Source organism: Polypterus senegalus, chromosome 1, assembly GCF_016835505.1.
Source record: "Polypterus senegalus isolate Bchr_013 chromosome 1, ASM1683550v1, whole genome shotgun sequence".
Classification (NCBI taxonomy): domain Eukaryota; kingdom Metazoa; phylum Chordata; class Cladistia; order Polypteriformes; family Polypteridae; genus Polypterus; species Polypterus senegalus.
Genome location: NC_053154.1, coordinates 22,156,055 through 22,180,088, shown reverse-complemented (window position 1 = coordinate 22,180,088; position 24,034 = coordinate 22,156,055). Strand labels below are relative to the sequence as shown.

The 24,034-nt window shown below is 41.4% G+C and overlaps 1 long non-coding RNA gene across 1 annotated transcript; it reads right to left on the bottom strand.

Moving 5' to 3' along the window:
- Nucleotides 1–1,718: 1,718 nt before the first annotated feature.
- On the bottom strand, nt 1,719–12,466 carry LOC120523339. Its single transcript, XR_005632596.1, has 3 exons — nt 12,426–12,466; nt 5,682–5,835; nt 1,719–1,753 (listed from the first exon to the last, which is right to left on the bottom strand). It is a non-coding gene; the product is annotated as an uncharacterized LOC120523339 (long non-coding RNA).
- Nucleotides 12,467–24,034: the final 11,568 nt, after the last annotated feature.

Sequence of the window (24,034 nt, the reverse complement as noted above, 5' to 3'; positions counted from 1 at the left end):
AGAGGTCTAACTTTTGCTATGTTTCTTAAGTGAAAAAATGCTGTCCTAGTGGTCTGATGAATATGCGATTTAAAATTCAGGTTGCAGTCAACAATTACCCCTAAGTTTTTTACTTTCGTCTTGACTTTTAATCCTAATGTATTGAGTTTATTTCTAATAGCCTCATTGAATCCATTATTGCCAATCACTAACATTTCCGTTTTCTCTTTATTTAACTTGAGAAAGTTACTATTCATCCATTCTGAGATACAAGTCAGACATTGTGTTAGTGAATCGAGAGAGTCGGGGTCATCAGGTGCTATAGATAAGTACAGCTGTGTGTCATCAGCATAGCTGTGGTAGCTCACGTTGTAACCTGAGATAATCTGACCTAACGGAAGCATGTAGATTGAGAAAAGCAGTGGACCCAGGATAGAGCCTTGTGGAACACCATATTGGATATCATGTGTCTTTGAGATGTGATTACCACAACTAACAAAGACTTTTCTCCCTGCCAGGTAGGATTCAAACCAATTTAAGACACTACCAGAGAGGCCCACCCATTGACTAAGGCAATTTCTAAGAATGTTTTGATCAATGGTGTCAAATGCGGCACTCAGATCGAGGAGGATGAGAACAGATAAATGGCCTCTGTCTGCATTTACCTGCAAGTCATTTACTACTTTAACGAGTGCAGTTTCTGTGCTGTGATTTGTTCTAAAACCTGCCTGAAAATGAACCCATCAGCAGGACCGGTATCTGCTCCTTTGTGTGAGGAGAAACAGGATGAGCACTGCCAGAGCCCTGCAGAATGACCTCCAACTGGCTGCTAGTATGCATGTTTCTGACTGTGACAAACAGACTCAATGAGGGTGGCATGAGAGCCTGATGTCCTCTAGTGGGACCTGTGCTCACAGCCCATCACTATGCAGGTTGACTGGCATTTGCCAGAGAAAGCCACAACTGGCAGCTCCTCCATTGACACCCTGTTCTCTTCACAGATGAGAGCAGGATTAGGGTAGGGGATAAAAGCCAGAAGGTAAATGCTCTGGTATACTAGTTCCACAAATAGACTTATATTTAATGTCCTATGCACCCACAGACAACTATCAACAATAAATATCTAAATGTTTAACTCCTCTTTGAATTTATATAGTCTTAATATAGTATCTTATACCAATATTAGTGACAGTCGTGAAAGATTTGGAGACGGTGTGGTGATCATTATGCAGCCTGTAACGACAACGACAACAACATTTATTTCTATAGCACATTTTCATACAAATGATGTAGCTCAAAGTGCTTTACAAGATGAAGAAAGAAAAGTTTATAAAAAATAGAAATATAAAAATAAAGCAAGATTAGACAATACTAAATAACAAGGAATAAAATAAGGTCTGATGGAGGACAGAAAAAAAATTAAAAAAACTCCAGAGGGCTGGAAAAAAAACAAAATCTGCAGGGGCTCCAAGGACACGAGACCACCCAGCCCCCTCTGGGCATTGTGTGTAACATAAATGATCTCAATCAGTCCTCATGGTTTACAGGCTTCACATGAAAGAATTAGACGATGATGGTCATGTGGACTGCAGTGGGTTGGCCACCTGCCCGGGATTGGTTCCTGCCTTGTGCCCTGTGTTGGCTGGGATTGGCTCCAGCGGACCCCCGTGACCCTGTTTTTAGGATATAGCGGGTTGGAAAATGGATGGATGGATGGATTGATGGTCATGTGGACCTCTGGCCTTCAATCCATCAATGTAGGGACATCACGATGCTTTGATTGGGTGGTGGTGGTGCAGAAAAAAACAGAAAAAGAACAGTAGGAAGAAAAATTATAATTCAATGCATATACAGAATATCAGGGTTATGCTAAAATGAAGCTACGAGAAAGCTACGTTACAATAATGGGTTTATAGCAGTTTTTTAAAGTGCTCCACCATATCAGCCTGGCAAATTTCTATCAGTCAGCTATTCCAGATTTTAGGTGCATAACAGCAGAAGGTCGCCTCACCACTTCTTTTGAGTTTAGCTCTTGGAATTCTAAGCAGACCATTATTTGAAGATCTAAGGTTACGATTTGGAGTGTAAAGTGGCAGGAATTCTGAGATAGAGGATGGAGCAGATTATTTAAGGCTTTGTAAACCATCAGCAGTATTTTAAAGTCAATTCTAAATGGCACAGGTAACCAGTGTAGTGACATCAAAACTGAAGAGATGTGCTTGGATTTTCTTCTCCTAGTTAGGAGTCTAGCAGCTGCATTCTGTACTCATTGTACCCAATTGATGTCTTTTTTGGGTGGTCCTGAGAGGAGTGCGTTACAGTAATCTAGTTGACTAAAACTTAACTGAAAAAATGCTGTCCTGGTGATCTGATTAATATGTGATTTAAAACTTAAAACTTAGGTCAGAGTCAACACCATCCAGCATGACCAGTTTGGCGGTAGGTCAGTGATGGTCTGGGGAGGCATATCCTTGGAGGGTCACACAGACCTCCACGTGCTAGGGAACTGTACCCTGACTGCTGTTAGGTATCGGGATGAAATCCTCAGAGCCACTGTCAGACCTTATGCTGGTGCAGTGGGTACAGACAAAGTCCTGGGTTCAAATGCATGATTTTATTCACACAATACGTCTTGACAGGTTCTTTTCACACAGCAGAGCCCCACTCAGTTCAATCATTCTTCTTTTCTTCTTTTACCTCCACTCACCCCCAGGCTCCAATTCCAACTTCATCTCCCTGGGAAAAGTGGAGGGCACTCTTTCAAACCTGACCCAGGAGCACATCCATTGTCCAAACCATTGTCTCCAGGAAGCACATCCAAGTCTAGCAGAGCCACATTGTGAAAGAGCATTCAACTCCAAACAGCTCCCCATGGAATCCAACAGAGCAGCTCTATCAGACAACAATTCCCATGCTGCCATGCAGGTATTCATGCCTCAAAGGGTGCTGCCACCCAATGCATATGGAAACAACTTGAGCATGGGAGGCTGTCTCCTATTGGGTCACCTTTCTTCTGGTCACTCAAATGGGAAAAGGATTGTTAACCATTCACCAAGGTGTGACGATGCGGGTTCTGGCTCCACACTCCCATCTGATTTTTGGAAGCACTTGAACCCAACACCGTCGATAACGTAACCGAGTGAGCTAGTCAGTGGAGGCAAATAAAAAATTGAGCAAGGGGTGGTGCAAAAAGTGAATAGTGCTTTTATTTAAAACTGTCCATCAAAACAAAACAGTGTTCCATAAATAGTGCAGTAGTTTCAAAATTCAATAAATAAATAATCCAATAAAAGAATGTGGAGGTTAAAATCAATAAATAGAAAAAAAAAACACAATCCTTAAAAACCAGAGGTTAAATCTTCTCATGGAAGCAGTCTTTAAAACAACCAACAAGCTCGGTGCTTCTTTTAACATGTGACTCCCCTGCATCTCCCTGTCCAGGCTTCTCAACAGGGGAGCCACTCTCTCTATGTAGCTGCCCTCCTACAACACACTCTCGAGACTGGAGACCTCCCGATCCCTGGCTCCGGTATGGCACTCATCCCTAGCCTCGGAGACTTGATTACCCCAATGGCCAGGACGCACACATTGGGGACTCCAACCACCAAGCCTCCCGACTTCCGCTGCCTTTCCACGGCCTCTCTGCGGCCAGTCGCCTTCCCTTGGTCACTCCCGCTACATAATCGCTCAGCGGGAGCGACATCTACTCACAACTCAACTCACACGCCTGGGTGTAGGCCCAACACCCCAGGCCCTCGCAGCTGTCCGTGAGCGCTCGTTCGCTCGCTCTCTTTCCCTTTTCACCGACCTGCTTCCTCTCCCGCTCCCGGTAACCCCCGTCCTCTCTCCTTTCCTTTCTCTCTCTCATCTTGATTTTTTTTCCCCTCCTCCACAACCGACTAGCGCTTCTTTTAAAAACAGCGAGGGGCCACAGCAGCCACGGGAGCAATCACGGATGTGGGCAGTTCCTCACCTGCGCACTCGGTGAGAAACGCCCACATTGCCGACTGCCCCGCGGCTCGCTACAACAACGCCCCCTCTCACGAAGCCGCCTCGGGTGCGGCGATTATTTATTTAAAAATGGCCTTTACTCAACGGGCTGTGGACCCATAACACCACACAAGGTTGCTGACTTCTGATCTGATAAAGGATTCCCACCAACAGCAGAGCCTCTCCATGCCCACCTCATGGTCTAGAAGAGTAATGTCACACACCCCTTCTTTACCATCCTTTTTATTGGCCACGTAATGGAATGGGGGGTCTGTCCCAGCTGGAATGCAGGTCTGTCCATCACAACCTTCAAAAGTCAATATTATAGTGGAAGAATTCAGCCAAATGGATGAACCAGCTTTATTGAGTTAAATGGCCTTTTCTTGTAAAAGTTGCTCAGATGTTTTAGGTTAAATGAATTATACTCATTTAAATGTAGGGTCTTACCTTTTTTATTTGAATAAAGGACGGTAACTTTGCACATCTTTTTATTTTTCTCTGTTATATAAAAAAAAATCCTCTGACAAGACAAGACTTTTTTGAAGAGATTTTTTCAAGTCCCACGAGACAAGAGTTTTGCCTTGAGATTTTTTCAAGTCATGTCCTCCTCTCAACCATATTCAACCACGCACACGGTAATCTCACCTCTCATTCATGTGAATGCTTTTGACAGACACAGTTTCTGCTCTCTCAGCTCTTATAAATTATGTTTTTCTCACTTTAAGTTCCCATTTAAACAAGACGTACTATGCCCAAATCTTATTGAAGAATTTCATCATGAAGGGTTATCAACGGAAAAAATGAGAAATGATGAAGTCAATTGAATTAATGCCAAATATGTCGATCAGTTACATGGCAAATTGGTTAAATGTATATCAACAGACTATGCTGAAACAGTTGGTCGTGATCGTGCTGAAGATGTAAACATCAACTTACAATATCCCGTAGAATATCTACAACCGTTAACACCGTCCGGTCTTCCACCGGCCAAATTACTGTAGAAAGAAGGATGTATCCAAGAAAGGTAATGTAGTACATCTTCCGCGGATAATATTAGAATTCAAAAAAGTCATTTTGGGCGGCACGGTGGCGCAGTGGTAGCGCTGCTGCCTCGCAGTTAGGAGACCCGGGTTCGCTTCCCGGTCCTCCCTGCGTGGAGTTTGCATGTTCTCCCCGTGTCTGAGTGGGTTTATTCCGGGCGCTCCGGTTTCCTACCACAATCCAAAGACATGCAGGTTAGGTGGACTGGCGATTCTAAATTGGCCTTGGGGTGTGTGTGTGTGTGTGTCCTGTGGTGGGTTGGCACCCTGCCCAGGATTGGTTCCTGCCTTGTGCCCTGTGTTGGCTGGGATTGGCTCCCGTGACCCTGTATTCGGATTCAGCGGGTTAGAAAATGGATGGATGGATGAAAAAAGTCATTTTATTTAATAGAGAGAAAGAAAGGAATTTCACTCACGGGCAGTTATACGTTGAGGTGTCACAATGAAAGTCACCACACAGAATCGAAATTCAATGCGATTTTGACGAAAATGTAATTAAAAAAATTATTACTGAAGTATTACAGTATAAGTTTTAAAAATATTTGCTTGTTAATTTCAAAGCCAAACAGAACGAAATTGTATTACGCAACAAATATCTCTAATGCAACATGAAACATAATTTACTTTCAAATTATTACGTTTTACTTTTTTTTAATATGGTTAATTACTCACTGTAATACATCCGTGAGTGGCAGGATGCACAGAGGCTCGTGCGTAGAGCAGGCCCGGAGGTGGGCGAGCAAAGCCAGGAGGGGGCTAAGCCCCCTAGTACTTCTATAATAATGCCAGAGATCATGAGAACAGGTGACATCCATGCAAATGAAATCTGAAAAAGAAATCACACACAGGAATATTTGTTAGGTTATTGCACAAGACTTTTAAAATCAAAATGCTAAGTTTGTTATTAGAGATGTTTTGTACGGTACCCTTCATGATGTTTGGAACAAAGACACATTTTTCCTTGATTTCCCCCTCTGCTCCATAGTTAAAAATTTAAATATTGTGATTAAAGTGAACATTGCAGACTTTCACTTGAGGGTATCTGCGTACATTTTGGCCACACAAAACACTTTTTCTACATGGCCTCCCATTTCAGGGCACCATATGGGACAATTGGGGTCACTTGTGTTTGTGATTCCTCAGGTGAGTTTCATTGCTCCATAAGATACCTCAGCTTGCTTATACCTTTGGAGTCTGTAGTTGCCATTGTACAACATGAGGACAAGAGCTGTGCCAATGACAGTAAAAGAAGCCATTATGAGGCTCAAAACTAAGAATAAAACCATTAGAAACATCAATGAAACCTTGGAATGACCGAAATCAACTGTCTGGGATATCATGAAGAAGAAAGAACACACTGGTGAGTTCAGTAATCACAAAGTGACTAATGATGACAGAAAAAAAAGCCCCAAACGCCTGTGCAACAGATCAGAAACAGTCTTTAGGGGGCAGATGTGGACGTGTCAGAGACAACTATCAGCAGAAGACTTCATGAACAGAAACGTAGAAGACACACTGCAAGATGCAAACCACTAGTTAGCCACAAAAACAGGATGGCCTGATTACAGATTGTGAAAAAGGACTTCAAAAAGCCTGCAAAATTCTGAGAAAAGATCTTGTGGACAGATGAGACAAAGATGAACCTGATCAGAGTGATGGCAAGAGCAGTGTGGAGACCAAAAAAGGAATTGTCCAAGATGCAAAGCAGACTATGTGGTGGACAGCTGGGTCTCTTGCCTGGCAGGGACGCCTTCTTAAGGGAAAGACCAGGTAAAGGAGCTTGCATGAGGTAGTACCTCACCTGGGACGACAGAGGGCAGTCTGTCGCCAGAGGGTTACAGCATGGAAGCTCAACACTGCCAGGTGCAAGGGGATTGGCCGAGTATTCCTCAGCAGTTCTGTCGCCACACCTGGAAGGAGATCCTGGAAGACACCTGGGGCACTTCCGGGTGCTCCATAAATGGATCTGCCTCACTCCATTCAGAGAACCAGTTGGGAGAAAGCAGACAAAGCTTGAGGGAGGAGTAGAGGTGGAAGAAAAGAGTGAAGAGAAGAAAGGACTGTGTATTTATTCTGCTTGGTTCTTTGTACTGTGCTCTGCTGTGGGATATGAGGGAAAAGTGCTTCCCCACTGAGTTAAATGTGTGCTGTTGTGCCAGGGGTTTGGGGAGCTGTATGCCCCCTGGTGTCCACAAGCCCCTTATCTGTTGAAAATGCTGGTGGGGGTGTTATGGCTTGAGCCTGTATGGCTGCCACAGGTACTGGCACACTTCTCTTCATCAATGATGGAACTGATGATGGCAGTGGCATATGGCTGCATCGGGGGCTTGGCAAGGCATCACCAGAGAAGATCCTCATCACCTGGTGATTTTTATGAATCGCAGACTTCAAGTGGTCTTTTTATGCAAGGGATATGCAACAAAGTGATAAATATCACTGCTTAAATAGACCCACCTTTGCAATGTGCCAAACATTATGGGCACGCCATGTAGAAAAAGTGTCGTCATTTCTACATGCTGTGACCCAAATGTGTGCAAATCCCTGTAACTGAAAGTCTGCAATGTGCACTTTAATAACGTCTGAAATTTTAAACTGTGAAGCAGAAGGGTAAATCAAGGAACAGTGTGTTTTTGTCCGAAACATTGTGGAGGGCACTGTGGCTTGTGGTTAGGTACTAGTGGTCCTGGTCATGATTGACCTGAGCCATTTACTTAACGTAAACAGAATAAACAGAGGGCAGCTGGAGTGTGACAGATGGGATAATACTAATAAATGTAAATTTTACAAGTAAAATGGAGCCAGGCCTGGAGGTGGGGCTCGATAGCAAGCGCCTGGTGGCCGGGCCTGCACCTATGGGCCTCGGCCAGGCACAGCCTGAAGAGGCAACGTGGGTCCACCTTCCCATGGGCTCACCACCTATGGGAGGGGTCAAGGAGGTCGGGTGCAGTGTGAGTTGTGTGGTGGCCAAAGGCGGGGACCTTGACGGTCTGATCCTCGGCTACAGAAGCTGGCTCTGGGGACATGGAATGTCACCTCTCTGAAGGGGGAGGAGCCTGAGCTAGTGCGCGAGATTGAGAGGTTCTGGCTAGATATAGTCGGGCTCACCTTGACGTACAGCTTGGAAACTGGAACCAATCTCCTTGAGAGGGGCTGGACTTTCTACCACTCTGGAGTTTCCCCCGGTGAGAGGAGCAGAGCGGGTGTGGGCATACTTATTGTCCCCCAACTTGGAGCCTGTACATTGGGGTTTTCCCCAGTGGACGAGAGGGTAGCCTCCCTCCACCTTCAGGTGGGGGGGACGGGTCCTAACTGTTGTTTATGTGTATGCGCCGAACAGCAGTTTGGAGTACACACCCTTTTTGGAGTCCATGGAGAGGGAGCTAGAGGGCATACCTTCTGGGGACTCCCTCGTTCTACTGGGAGACTTCAATGCTCACTTGGGCAATGACAGTGAGACCTGGAAGGGCGTGATTGGGAGGAATGGCCCCCCTGATCTGAACCCGAGCGGTGTTTTGTTATTGGACTTCTGTGCTCATCATGGATTGTCCATAATGAACACTATGTTCAAGCATAAGGGTGTTCATATGTGCACTTTGCACCAGGACACCCTAGGCCTCAGTTCGATGATCGACTTTGTGGTTGTGTCGTTGGACTTGTGGCCACATGTCTTGGACACTCGGGTGAAGAGAGGGGCGGAGCTGTCAACTGATCACCACCTGGTGGTGAGTAGGATTCGATGGTGGGGGAGGATGCCGATCAGGCCTGGTAGGCCCAAACATGTTGTGAGGGTCTGCTGGGAATGTCTGGCAGAGTCCCCTGTCAGAAGTAGCTTCAACTCCCACCTCCGGCAGAACTTCGACCATGTCCCGAGGGAGGTGGGGGACATTGAGTCCGAATGGGCCATGTTCCGAAAAAAGGGGGGCGGCTTGGCAAACATTTACTCGAGCCGGTTAAAATTTAAAGATGTTAGTTTTGGTAAATTCAAGTACTTTGAGTATCTCGTCGTTGTTATTCATGGAGATTCTCACGTTCTAGTATTATCCGAGTATAGACCTCCTAAATATAACGCGTCTTTCCTTTGAGGAATTTTCTGACTTAATGTCAATTTTAATTACAAACTATGACACACTCTTGATAGTCGGCGACTTTAACTTTCATATCGACAATCAGTGTGACCAAAAATTAAAAGAATTCATGAATCTCCTGGACTCTTTTGATTTGAGACAGCTCGTTAATCAGCCTACACATAAAGCAGGTCATACATTAGACTTAGTGATTACTAAAGGACTTAAAGTTGATATAAAGCAGGTCATTGATATCGGTCTATCAGACCATTTCCTTCTACTATTTAATATAGAAATAATGATAGAAAACATTCATGAGAAGCATTTTGTTAAAAAACGCTTCTTTGACTCATCAGCAGCTTTAAAACTTACAAACATTCTAAGCAATCAGTCCGTTTATAATGCCAACTATAATAGCGAGGATAATGTAAATAGTAAAGTGGAAAACTTTAATTCTAAAGTAAGAGCTGCTGTTGACATAGTTGCACCTGAAAAGACAGTTAAAAATCTTCTAGTATTGTTATTCCATGGAAGACCCAAAGAGTGTCTGATTTAAAAGAACATGTCGTAGAGCTGAGCGTAAATGGAGGAAAACTAAACTAACTATCCACTATGAGATATTGAAGGTTAAAATAACAGAATACAATAACACAGTCCGTCTTGAGAGGCGCTGCTATTTCTCTAATATTATAAATAACAATGCTAGTAATCCCAGAGTCTTATTTTCTACAATTGATCGTCTGTTAAACCCAGGTAACACAAAGGAATGCCCCAGAATACTTCCAGTGAAACCTGTGAGAACATTGCTGTATTTTTCAATCAAAAAATTAATGATATTAGAGATAACATAGTATATCTCCCCAACACTGCAGAACCTCCAAAGCCCCGTACTCCATTATAAACAAATTAAATGCTTTCACCAGGATAGATTTACCTGAATTACATAGTATAATCTCTCAACTGAAACCCTCCACCTGCGTCCTTGACCCAAAACCAACAAGGTTTTTCAGGTGTGCTAATTGACAATATTCTTGACATAGTAAATTCGTCATTAGATACGGGGTCTTCCCAGACTGTCTTAAGACTGCTGTAGTTAAACCCCTACTTAAGAAAATAATCTTGACCCTCTGCTTTGAAAATTTTAGACCCATCTCTAACCTGCCCTTCTTAAGTAAAATTCTAGAGAAGGCAGTCATTATGCAGTTAAATGACCACCTCAATAAACATGCTATTCTTGATAAATTTCAGTCAGGTTTCAGAACAAATCACAGCACAGAAACTGCACTCGTTAAAGTAGTAAATGACTTGCGGGTAAATGCAGACAGAGGCCATTTATCTGTTCTCATCCTCTTAGATCTGAGTGCTGCATTTGACACCATTGATCACAATATTCTTAGAAATCGCCTTAGTCAATGGGTGGGCCTCTCTGGCAGTGTCTTAAATTGGTTTGAATCCTACCTGGCAGGAGAAAATTCTTTGTTAGTTGTGGTAATCAACTCAAAGACACATGATATCCGATATGGTGTTCCACAAGGCTCTATCCTGGGTCCGCTCTTCTCAATCTACATGCTTCCGTTAGGTCAGATTATCTCAGGGCACAACTTGAGCTACCACAGCTATGCTGATGACACACAGCTGTACTTATCAATAGCACCTGGTGACCCCGACTCTCTCGATTCACTAACACAATGTCTTACTGGTATTTCTGAATGGATGAATAGTAATTTTCTCAAACTAAATAAAGAGAAAACTGAAATTTTAGTAATTGGCAATAATGGATTCAATGAGGTTATCAGAAATAAACTTGATGCATTAGGATTAAAAGTTAAGACGGAAGTAAAAAACTTAGGAGTAACTGTTGACTGTAATCTAAATTTTAAATCGCATATTCATCAGACCACTAGGACAGCATTTTTTCACTTAAGAAACATAGCAAAATTTAGACCTCTTATATCATTGAAAGATGCTGAGAAATTAATTCACGCTTTTGTTTTCAGTCGACTAGATTACTGTAACGCACTCCTCTCAGGACTACCCAAAAAAGACATAAATCACTTGCAACGAGTGCAGAATGCAGCTGCTAAAATCTTAACTAGGAAAAGAAAATCCAAGCACATTTCTCAAGTTTTGATGTCACTACACTGGTTACCTGTGTCATTCAGGATTGACTTTAAAATTCTGCTTATGGTTTATAAAGCCTTAAATAATCTCTCTCCATCTTATATATCGGAATGTCTGACACCTTATATTCCAAATCGTAACCTTAGATCCTAAAATGAGGGTCTGCTTAGAATTCCAAAAGCTAAACTTAAAAGAAGTGGTGAGGTGGCCTTCTTCTGTTATGCACCTAAAATCTGGAATAGCCTCTGTATACTCTCCTGTATTTCCTCATTCCACCACCAGGTTTCCTTTTCCTCCTTACTCTTTCCAGACGTCACACTAAGCACCCTTCTTGCTGTCACCCTAACTACATCTGCTGTAGTTTCCCAGCTCTCTGGTAACTCTTCACTGCCACCCAGTGCCTGTCTCACCTCCGCCCTAAACTCAACCTTGCAGTCTTTCTTTTTCAACTTCCACCATTTGATCCTTGGCCCTGCCCTCACTATCTTCCTCTTCTTGATCTCCAACATCATCCTACAGATCACCATCCTATGCTGCTTAACTACACTTTCCCCTGCCACCACTTTGCAGTCTTCAATCTCCTTCAGATCAGCTCTTCTGCATAGGATGTAATCTACCTGTGTGCCTCTTCCTCCACTCTTGTACGTCACCCTATGTTCCTCCCTCTTCTTAAAATATTTATTCACCACAGCCATGTCCATCTTTTTGGCAAAATCCACTATCCTCTGACCTTCTTCATTCCTCTCCTTGACACCATACCTACCCATCACCTCTTCATCTCCACTGTTCCCTTCACCAGCATGCCCATTGAAATCCGTTCCAATCACCACATTCTGTCCCTTGGGTACACTGCTCATCACTTCATCCAACTCACTCCAAAAATCTTCTTTCACACCCATTGCACACCCAACTTGCTGTGCATATGCACTAACAACATTCATCATCACACCTCCAATTCTCCAATTTCCAGATTCATAATCATCACACTGTCTGAAACTCTTTTCACCTCCAAAATACTCTTGACATACTGTTCCTTCAGAATAACTCCTACTCCATTTCTCCTCCCATCCACACCATGATAGAACAATTTGAATCCACCTCCAATCCACCTGGCCTTACTCCCCTTCCATTTAGCCTCTTGAATGCACAAAATATCAACCTTCCTTCTCTCCATCATATCTGCCAACTCTCTCCCCTTACCAGTCATACTGCCCACATTTAAAGTTCCTACCGTCAGTTCCACTCTCTTTACTTTCCTCTTCTCCTCCTGCCTCCGGACACATCTCCCCCCTCTTCTTCTCCTTCTTCTTCTTCGGCCAACAGTAGCCCAATTTCTGCCAGCACCCTATTGCCTAACAGTACTGGTGGGGGTTGTTGTTAACCCGGTGCTCGACCAGTCCGGTATGGAAATTTATATTGTTGTCCACATATTGATTTGGCAAAATTTTACACCAGATGCCCTTCCTGACGTAACCCTCCCCATTTATCTGGGCTGGGGACCAGCACGAAGCATCAACAGCTTGACTAACCTCCTAGAATTCACAGGTGAAATGGTGTCACCGGTGCACAGCAAATAAGACTTGATAAGATCAACAAACATCAAAGATCAACAAGGAAATGTTGATAAGACACAAACCCCCATGTGGCACCTGGACTCACTGCAACAGGCTCAGAGATGTTGATTGTCAGCTTCGCCGTCTGCTATTTTTCACAAAGACAGTTAAATAGCAACTAGCACAGGGTACTCATGTCTAAAACCTTAAGAAGAATAACTGTGTTTAAGGCAACAAATATAGGGAGAAGTCATTGGAAATATTCAGCAAATCACAAATGAACTTAATAAATACTATGACCAAGTATTTGTAAAAGAGGAAAAAAATAGAATGCTTGTGTTTAAACATTTAAAAGTATCAGATGTACTTTGTAATATTGGAACATGAACCACTAATAAAACTTTGTGTTTTTTTTGATACCCACTGGACACCCAACCTACCTTGAAAGGGGGTCTCTCGGGCCTGAGTTGCCTCGAAAGCTTGCATATTGTAATCTTTTTAGTAGGCCAATAAAAGGTGTCATTTTGCTTGTCTTTTCTTTACTTTCATAATGGCTAACATGGTACAACACCCTAATACTACCAAGGTTTCCCTACAAGGGTTTTGCTGGGGGGAGTTTTTCCTTGTCTTCTTAGAGACTTGAGGCTGTAGGGCCTGTTAAAGCCCATTGTGGCAATCTTTGTGATTTTGGGCTATACGAAAATAAATTGTATTGTGTTGCATTGTAATAAAACCCTTAGGGCCTAACTGAATTTTTCTAGTGGTGTTGAAAGATACGCCAGACATTATTTATGGCCAATCATTTCAAATTGATTAAGTCAAGAGGCAAGAAGGACTTCAAGAAAATAAAGACAGAGTCTGAGAAACAGGCTTTACAGGAAGACCTTCAAAAGGAGCGCGCACTTTTCAAGAGAGGTTGAGACACCTGAGAATACTTTTGAAGGTACACATAGGGCAAAAGTTAGCAAGTATTTTTAAATTCTTCTATTACCTGTCTATTGGGTGGAGTGGCAACTCTGATTCTAGGGTTATGTGCCGGCAATTGGAAGGTTGTCTGTTTGAATCCCATAAATGCCAGAAGTGATTCCACTCCGATGGGCCTTGAGCAAGGTCCTTAGCACTGCAATCGCTCTGTCCTGGGTATGACGTTAATCTGCATCCACCCCTGTATGTAGGCCCTACAACCTGCAGGGAAAAACCTGGGGGCTGGTGGCAGAATTGGCACTCCAGCCACCATAAGAAACCTCACACTGCTCCAATCCATCTGAACTAGTGTGGCGCTGAGGTGTCATCCATTGCATGACTGCACTCGGGCCCTAATCTGGGATCCTGAATTGTTTGTCATGTGGTGGGCTGCATAAATCAGAGCTTGCTTCTAACCTCTCTCTCTATTACCTGTCTTGGGGTAGCGTCATTAGTAGACTAATAAAAATAACCAGATAGAGTTTGTAGGCCCCTTATAACATTGCAAGACGATAAGAACTTAGTTCACACTTTTGTTTTTAATCGACTTCATTAATGTAACATACTCCTCTCAGGACCACCCAAAACAGATATCAATCGATTGCAATGAGTGCAGAATGCAGCTGCCAGAATCTTAAGGGCTCATTTATACTTCACGCGACGTGACGCATGCTGCAGCGGACGCTCCTGCTACGCAAGCGTTGTAGTGTTTATACTTGCGCGCGTACTTTACATAAATCTGGAGGAATCCACCAGGTGGCAGTGCGAGATATTATCACGGTGAGAACATGTTCGGCTTCTCTGTGTTGTGAATTGCCTAAAACACCTATTAAATTCTGATGACACCTTACCGCAGTATCTCTGAAAAAGATGTTTATTGATCAAATCCATAAATCCAGGGATGTATGTGTCCATTCCAGGAAGCATTGGGCACGAGTGAGAAACAGTCCCTTGACGAGGCCTCAGCTCATCGCAAAGTGAATACAGGCACACACATACACTAGCGTCATTTTAGCGGCACCAAATCCCTAAATCTGCATATCTTTGGAAGGACACCGGAGCACAGTGTGGAATACAAGCTGGAAATACCAGCAATGTAACTCCCTGCGAGACAGCAGTGCTATCGCTCCGCCACCGTGACACCCCCATGTGTGTAATTATTCCCCCATGTGTGTATTTATTAACAGTATTCATTATTTAAACAAAATTATATGTAAAATGTAACATACACATTTTAATGCATTTCATCATGAAAGTGATATCAAGTATGAATCTAAACATTCTAAATGTGCAGAGAGTTGGAACATCATACATTTAATTTGTTCTGTTTGGCGATGTATTGCTGCTGAAGCAAAATGCCGACATACAGATGCTTTCGTGGTGCTTTTATATTCAAGCGTCGCATATTTCCGATCGTAATGACACAATACATTTTAAAAATCTCAGTGCCGCCTATTTTTTTTTTGCAACTTCACATCGGCAACATAATGTATAGCGCTGTATTTGAGCCACTGAGAAAAAAATAAAAGACACGGTGAAAACGTGTATATTGTGATTAAAGTGGAAATTTCGGCTTTAATCTCGAAATGTCCACTTTAACCTCGTAGTTTACTTTATCATTAAAGCAGACCATCGTAAACGTCATCCCAGTTTTTAATCGCTATGAGCTTCTTGGACCTGACAGCAGGTAAAGTAAGAAAAATAAAAAATAGACGGCACAAAAGATGGTATGTGAGACTTTTAAAATGTATCGTGTCATTACGATCGGGAATATGCGACGCTTGAATATAAAAGCACCACGAATGCATCTGTATGTTGGCATTTTGCTTCACCATTTTAAACCATTCATCAAACAGCAAAGCGCACACATCGATCCGCGAAGGATCTCCATAGAGGCTTGCTGTCACATGTAGATAGTAAACAGAGACTCTGACGGCACGCTTCGACTTTTAGCACACTGCGCCCCCCGACTTTTGCTAGTACTGCAACTCGCGCACGCGTCGTGTTAATTTCTGAGGACCTGCTCAGAGGACGCGTGAAATGAACACTGGGAACGCGTGGCAGCCATGATGCGGGTGCGTACGCGTTCTGAGCGTATAGTATAAATGAGCCCTAACTAGGAACAGAACATTCGAGCACATCTCTCCAGTTCTGATGTCACTACACTGGTTACCTGTGCCATTTAGAATTGACTTTGAAATACTGCTTATGGTTTACAAAGCCTTAGATAATCTGCTCCATCTTATATTTCAGAATGACTCTCACCTTACACTCCAAATCGTAACCTTAGATCTTCAAATGAGGGTCTGCTTAGAACTCCAAGAGTTAAATTTAAAAGAAGTGGTGAGGCGGACGGCCTTCTGCTGTTATGCACCTAAAATCTGGAATAGCTGACCGATAGAAATTCTGCAGGCTAATACGGTGGAGCACTTTAACAAACTGCTAAAAACTCATTAGTTTAGCATGGCTTTCTCATAGCTTCATCTTAGTTTAATCCTGATGCTCTGTATGTTCAATTAATTTTCATTATCATTCATGGAGGGTCCACAATCTGTACTAACTACTACTTTCTCTTCTGTTCTTTTTCTGGTTTTCTGTGGTGGAGATCTGCGTCCCGACCACCTGATCAAAGCATCGTGATGTCCCTACATTGATGGATTGAAGGCCAGAAGTCCCCATGACCGTCATCATCAAGTTCTTCCATGAAAACCCTGAATACAATGAGGACCGATTGAGGTCATTTATGTTAGGTAGAATGCCTAGAGGGGGCTAGGTGGTCTCGTGGCCTCGGAACCCCTGCAGATTTTTTTTTTTTTCTCCCGCCATCTGGATATTTTTTTTTTGTTTTTTCTGTCCTCCCTGGCCATCAGACCTTACTTTTATCTATGTTAATTTGTGTTCCCTAATTTTATTTTTTAATATATTTTGTCATTTTTCTCTTTCTTCATCCTGTAAAGCACTTTGAGATACATTGTTTGTATGAAAATGTGCTATAGAAATAAATGTTGTTGTTGTAAGGGGAAGGTCCTGTCAAACTAAATTCTTGGACTTTTGTGGCTGCAGGTTTTCATTCTAACCATCTTCTTCATTAGTGACCTGTTTTTGCTGCTAATTAACTTCTTTTGCCTTAATTATAATTAACTTGACACAGACCCCTTAGTTGTTTCTTTTTCCTTAATTAGCAGCTAAACAATAATGAGACACAAAACAAGCCGCCACATAACCAGCTCACCTGTGCCCATCACACAATATCTGAAAATAAAAAAAAGGTGAAGGTCTCAGTAAGGTTGATCTCTGACGTCACCAAAACATCTTGACGGCGATCTTAGAAGAAACAGAAAATCCAACAGTTTTGGGAATGTCTGCTGTGGCAGAATGAGAGCAGCAACAGGCCATGGAATTAAATAACGGGTTTATTTAACTGCAAGAATAAGCTTCTCATTAAGAGATTAGTTGGGGTGAAATTGGTTGGAGTTTGAAATGTTGTTTGTTGGCTCATTTAACGTCTCATTTCAATTTGGCTGTCATTTAATGAAGAAAGGAATCAATTCAGAGGACTGAATTCCTAAAAAACAGGATTATTGAAATGAAGGGAAAAGGAGATAATTAGCAGTGAAAACTGGTCATTGATTAGGAAAAGGGTTAGAATGAAAACCTGCAGCCACTACGGCCCACCAGGACTGGAGTTCGACACCCCTGCTGAAGAGGACACCCTGAGTCTTACAAAAGTTATTGGTCCAGCACTATATTGAAGATTAACTTTGATATTAAAAACCAAGTAAATGGTCAGCTGCAAAACTGGGTTTTAAGTTGGTTATTAGATCAGGCATCAGGCAAAATAAAATCTGTTCAAACAAATTATTAGCTTGTTGAAGTGAATTAATAATTCATTCAAATGAATTACATAACTCGTTCAAACTAATTATTTTAATATTTTTTTTTCCATGACTCTTATCTTATTGGGTGGAGTGGTGGCTTTGACACTAGAGATCTGTGCTGGCAATTGGAAGGTTGGCAGTACAGATTCCATAAATGCCAGAAATGACTTGACTCCGTTGGCGGCCCTTAACCTGCAATTGCTCTGTCCTGGGTATGAAGCTAATCTGCATAATGCCCCCAATTTGCAGGGAAAATTTGGGAGTTGGTGGCAGGATTGGCACTCCAGCCACTGTAAAAACCTTCACTCTGTTCCAATGTGGTGCTGAGGTGTCACCCGTTGCACGGCTGCCCTCGGGTCCCAGTCTGGGTGGTTTGTCATGTGGTGGGTGAGGCAATGAGCTGTAATCTGCGCCTGCTCCCAAACTGTCTCTCTCTCTCTTATCTTATTTTAGTAACGGTTTATTTTTCCTAATGTTCAGTTTCATGAACCAAAACCAGGAAGAGCATAGCCAGCTAATAGTTTCAGTCTATTCTATGCTGTTCGGTGCCATTATCGACTAGATTTTTAACTTTCTTTTTCTTCTATTAGCATTTCCACCACTGACTCAGGAATATCACGTTCTCTTAAAAAATTCCATAAATCCTTTCTCGTAACTTCACCTGCATTTGAAACTCACTTCAGGACTCCTCAAAGAACCGTGGTGGTCTTCCAACTAGTTCTTCTTCTGGTTCGCTGATTTTAACACACGCCTTACGGTTCACTTAATGATTCACTGAAATGTATGCCAAGAAAACCATACGGGGCTCCTTAATAAGAACTGGACTGCAAGGGGGAAAAAAAATAAAAATAATCAGGTCATAATTCATTTGAAGGAGTTAGTAATTTGCTGAAACTGTTTCTTTTTTGCTTGACACCTATGTGGCGCCACACATTTCAATTGATGGCACATTGCAAATATTAATCCTGAATATGCCCATCAGTGCATAACTGCTGAATGGATAGAAAGTGATTTATATTATAGTAGCTGTCTGCGGTGGGCTGGCGCCCTGCCCGGGGTTTGTTTCCTACCTTGCGCCCTGTGTTGGCTTGGATTGGCTATGGCAGACCCCCGTGACCCAGTAGTTAGGATATAGTGGGTTGGATAATGGTTGGATGGATATAGTAGCTATCTATTATATAGTGCCTTACATATCTATCTATCTATCTATCTATCTATCTATTATATAGTGCCTTACATATCTATCTATCTATCTATTATATAGTGCCGTACATATCTATCTATCTATCTATCTATCTATCTATTATATAGTGCCTTTCACATCTATCTATCTATCTATCTATCTATCTATTATATAGTGCCGTACATATCTATCTATCTATCTATCTATTATATAGTGCCTTTCACATCTATCTATCTATCTATCTATCTATCTAATAATGCCTTTCACATCTATCTATCTATCTATCTATCTATCTATCTATCTATCTATCTATCTATCTATCTATCTATCTATCTATTATATAGTGCCTTTCACATCTATCTATCTATCTATCTATCTATCTATCTATCTATCTATCTATCTATCTATCTATCTATCTATCTATCTATTATATAGTGCCTTACATATCTATCTATCTATTATATAGTGCCTTACATATCTATCTATCTATCTATCTATCTATCTATCTATCTATCTATCTGTGGTGCGTATTTTACTTCTGCTATTAGCCTGAGGGATACATGAATATCTTCTGATCAGGATGTGATATATTTGTAGAATTTATAAGATGGAAATTTTAAATTATTAGTGATGATCAGAGTGTTCATAATATACTGGACTATAGTGACAAATAAATGCTGCATATAAGACTTTGTAAATGAGTGTATACATTAAATATTTGGCAAAATCTCCAGCTGCTCTCCATTGTTAAACTACGTGAAAAATCAGAGGAACTTGTGATGGCAATGAGGGGGAAACCTTGCAAATTTCTCTATATTTCTTTTTTATCCCAATAAATATGTTATGAATTCGTCTAAACACTTCTGTTTTCCTTTGCCATGCCGTCTGTCACTTCTTCATTGCTTATATAAAGCAATATGTCTATGCTTGCTTATTTGTACTCCGTTTACTGTCTCTCAATTCACACAGCAAAAAAGTAATAATAATATAAAAAATATAAAAATAAAAAGAATATACCAACCAGTTCTCAAAAGAAGAAAAATAGCATGGAAAATCGAAGCAAGTGCATTGACTAAGCTGGAGTTTGTTTTGTTATGCCTTAAAAGGTAACAGTGACATCAAAATGCTTTTTGTAAATAACTCATATTTTCCATTCTGTGAGTATTTTTAAAAATTGTGTGTATGTCAAAGTGTGTGTAAAACCCCTACAACACACTAGGGAATCACTTGGCCAACATCTCAAGGCTCTACATTCTGCACAGAAGCAGTGGTATGCCGAGTGGCTGTCTTTTTATCTTATTCTATGTTAGGTTAATTTCAGATAAAAAAACATCTCATGCTATACTTAGTGATAAACATTCCAAAGTGTAGCTTTAGTTTTTGACATAATAATTACTTAAAATAACTGTTTTCTTTACTAATATTTTGTAATGATGTTTTTCTTTAAACTATTCCTAGTTTCAATTACCTTTCATTTCACTTTAAAGTGTCAATTCTTCCACTACTCTACGATAACTGCTCTTTCCTTGAAGTCTGAATATTTGCTCCTTTGATTTATTTCACTTTATCTACCATATTGGTACCACTGTATCTGATCTGCTTTCTAGTTTTTTTTTTTTATATATCTGCAGTGTGCCTATTGGACAAAGAGTGCAGTGGAGAATGCAATTATCACTCTGCGCAACACGGCTTATTCTCACCTGGACAAAGCTGGCAGTAGTGAGAAGTCTATGTTGTTTGATTTCTCCAGTGTCTTCAGTGCCATCCAGCAATCCCTGTTAAGGGGTCAACTCAGAGGTATGCAGGAGGATGAGCCTGTGAGCCTGTGGTGTCTTGATAATGGAGTATCTGTCAGGCAGACTGCAGGTTGTGATGCTCAAGGGCTGTGTCTCTGATATGGATGTGAGTGACACTGGAGCACCACAAGGAACAGGCCTGTGTGCCATTCTGTTCATTCTCTATCTATCTATCTATCTATCTATCTATCTATCTATCTATCTATCTATCTATCTATCTATCTATCTATCTATCTACAGTTAGGTCCATAAGTATTTGGACAGAGACAACTTTTTTTCTCATTTTGGTTCTGTACATTGCTACAATGAATTTTAAATGAAACAACTCAGATGCAGTTGAAGTGCAGACTTTCAGCTTTAATTCAGTGGGTTGAAAAAAAAAGATTACATAAAAATGTGAGGCAACTAAAGTATTTTTTTAACACAATCCCTTCATTTCAGGGCTCAAAAGTAAGTGGACAAATTAAATAACTGGAAATAAAATGTTAATTTTTAATACTTGGTTAAAAACCCTTTGTTGGCAATGACAGCCTGAAGTCTTGAACTCATGGACATCACCAGATGCTGGGTTTCCTCCTTTTTAATGCTCTGCCAGGCCTTTGCTGCAATGGCTCTTTGCTTGTGGGCCTTTCTGTCTTAAGTTTAGTCTTCAACAAGTGAAATGCCTGCTCAGTTAGGTTAAGATCAGGTGACTGAGTTGGCCATTCAAGAATTTTCCATTTCTTTGCTTTAATAAACTCCTGGGTTGCTTTGGCTGTATGTTTTTGGTCATTGTCCATCTGTATCATGAAACGCCCGCCGCCCAATCAATTTGACGTCATTTAGCTGGATTTGAGCAGACAGTATGTCTCTGAACACCTCAGAATTCATTTGGCTGCTTCTGTCCTGTGTCACATCATCAATAAACACTAGTGTCCCAGTGCCACTGCAACAACAACAACAACATTTATTTATATAGCACATTTTCATACAAACAGTAGCTCAAAGTGCTTTACATATTAAAGAATAGAAAAATGAAAGACACAATTATAAAACAAAATAAATCAACATTAATTAACATCGAATAAGAGTAAGGTTCAATGGCCAGGGGAGACAGAAAAAACAAAAAAACTCCAGACGGCTGGAGAAAAAATAAAATCTGTAGGGATTCCAGACCATGAGACCACCCAGTCCCCTCTGGGCATTCTACCTAACATAAATGAAACATACACAAACATAACACTGGCAGCCATGCACGCCCAAGCCATCACACTTCCTGACTCCACCGTGTTTTACAGATGATGTGCTATGCTTTGGATAATGAGCTGTTCCACGTCTTCTCCATACTTTTTTCTTGCCATCATTCTGGTAGAGGCTGATCTTGGTTTCATCTGTCCAAAGAATGTTTTTCCAGAACTCTGCTGGCTTTTTTTAGATTTTCTTTAGCAAAGTCCAATCTAGCCTTTCTGTTCTTGAGGCTTATGAGTGACTTGCACCATGCAGTGCACCCTCTGTATTTACTTTCATGCAGTCTTCTCTTTATGGTAGACTTGGATATCGATACGCCTACCAAGCCCTGGAGAGTGTTGTTCACTTGGTTGGCTGTTGTGAAGGGGTTTCTCTTCACCATGGAAATGATTCTGCGATCATCCATCACTGTTGTCTTCCGTGGACGTCCAGGTCTTTTTGCGTTGCCGAGTTCACCAGTGCTTGCTTTCTTTCTCAGGATGTACCAAACTGTAGATTTTGCCACTCGTAACATTGTAGCAATTTCTCAGATGGGTTTTTTCTGTTTTCGTAGCTTAAGGATGGCTTCTTTCACCTGCATGGAGAGCTCCTTTGACCGCATGTTGTCAGTTCACAGCAAAATCTTCCACATGCAAGCACCACACCTCAAATCAACTCCAGGCCTTTTATCTGCTTAATTGATAAGGACATAACGACGGACTTGAACACACCTGCCTATGAAATAGCCTTTGAGTCAATTGTCCAAATATTTTTGAGCCCCTGAAATGAAGGGATTGTATTAAAAAAATACTTTAGTTGCCTCACATTTTTATGTAATCTTTTATTTCTAACCCACTGAATTAAAGCTGAAAGTCTGCACTTCAACTGCATCTAAGATGTTTCATTTAAAATTCATTGTGGTAACGTACAGAACCAAAATTAGAAACAAGTTGTCGCTGTCCAAATATTTATGGACCTAATTCTATCTATCTATCTATCTATCTATCTATCTATCTATCTATCTATCTATCTATCTATCTATTATAGTGCATACTGAAAAACTTTTTGCCACACACGAAATCTTACATCAATGGATGGCCAATTTACTCAATTAAAATTAAATCTACAGCACAATAAAGTGTGTATAAATTGAAGATGTCTAAATAATTTGTGAATTATATATTACATATCATGCAGTAAGTTACAGTAATGAGTTAGACTCTATATCTCTTTATTTTTGTTCCTGCACTATAAATGCCACCCTTAGCAGATGGAACTAGCATGGCACTAAAAGTCCTGGAGAAACAGAGGAGTACCACTGTGAAGGAAGGTATCAGTAGACGAGTAACACTGCCTGAGTGGCCCAGTAAGAGAAGGGAGCCGAGGCCCAAACAACCTAAATTGTCTCCGTGATAGAGGGGAGTACAGTAATGTGGGATTAAAGCTGAGATGCCTAGTGAGAGAGGAGCAGGGCACAAGCTTGGAGAGATTGGTAAGGCCTGGAGCAGCACATGGCTGAGAGCTCCTGTGAGAGGTCAGAGAAGCATGAACTCATATGTAAGACTTATTTTTACTTCACTTTCTCTCAGTCATTTGAAAGAGTATAAAGTAGGCTTATATTATGTTATGTTATTTTGTACCCCACTTAATCCAGACCAGAGTCACAGTGGGGGATGGCACTATCTAGCACAGGGCACAAGGCGGGAGTAAACCCCTGGCAGGGTGCCAGTTGATAGCAGGGTGACCACTCACACACACACACACGAGGTCCGAATTAGCGTTGCCAATTCACCCAACCTGCACCTCTTTAGACAGTGGGAGTTAGGCAGAGAAAATGAAGAAAACCCATGCAGACACGGGGAGAACATTCCGATTCCATGCAGAGGAAACCTGGGACACAAACTCTGGTCTCCTTACTAGGAGGGAGCAGCTCTACCACTGTGCCACCATGCTGCCCCATATTTTGTCATAGAAAGCTTAATTTGTATTGCCTACATTTATTCATCAGGCTGTAATGTTGTTGTTGCTTGACATTCAGACATCTCTAAGAACAAATTTGTGAAGAGAAGTGAATTCAAAACATGTGACTCATGCATCCACAAATATAGTTTGTTTGGGAAAGTATAAGAATTTAACATTATTAAAAGGAAAAAACAAAAAAGACAGAAAAATTGAGTAGGATAAAGAAATAATGACAAACATGGAAACTATTTGGAAAAAATGAAGGGAAAAAGATGAACTTAAAATGGCTTGGATAATGT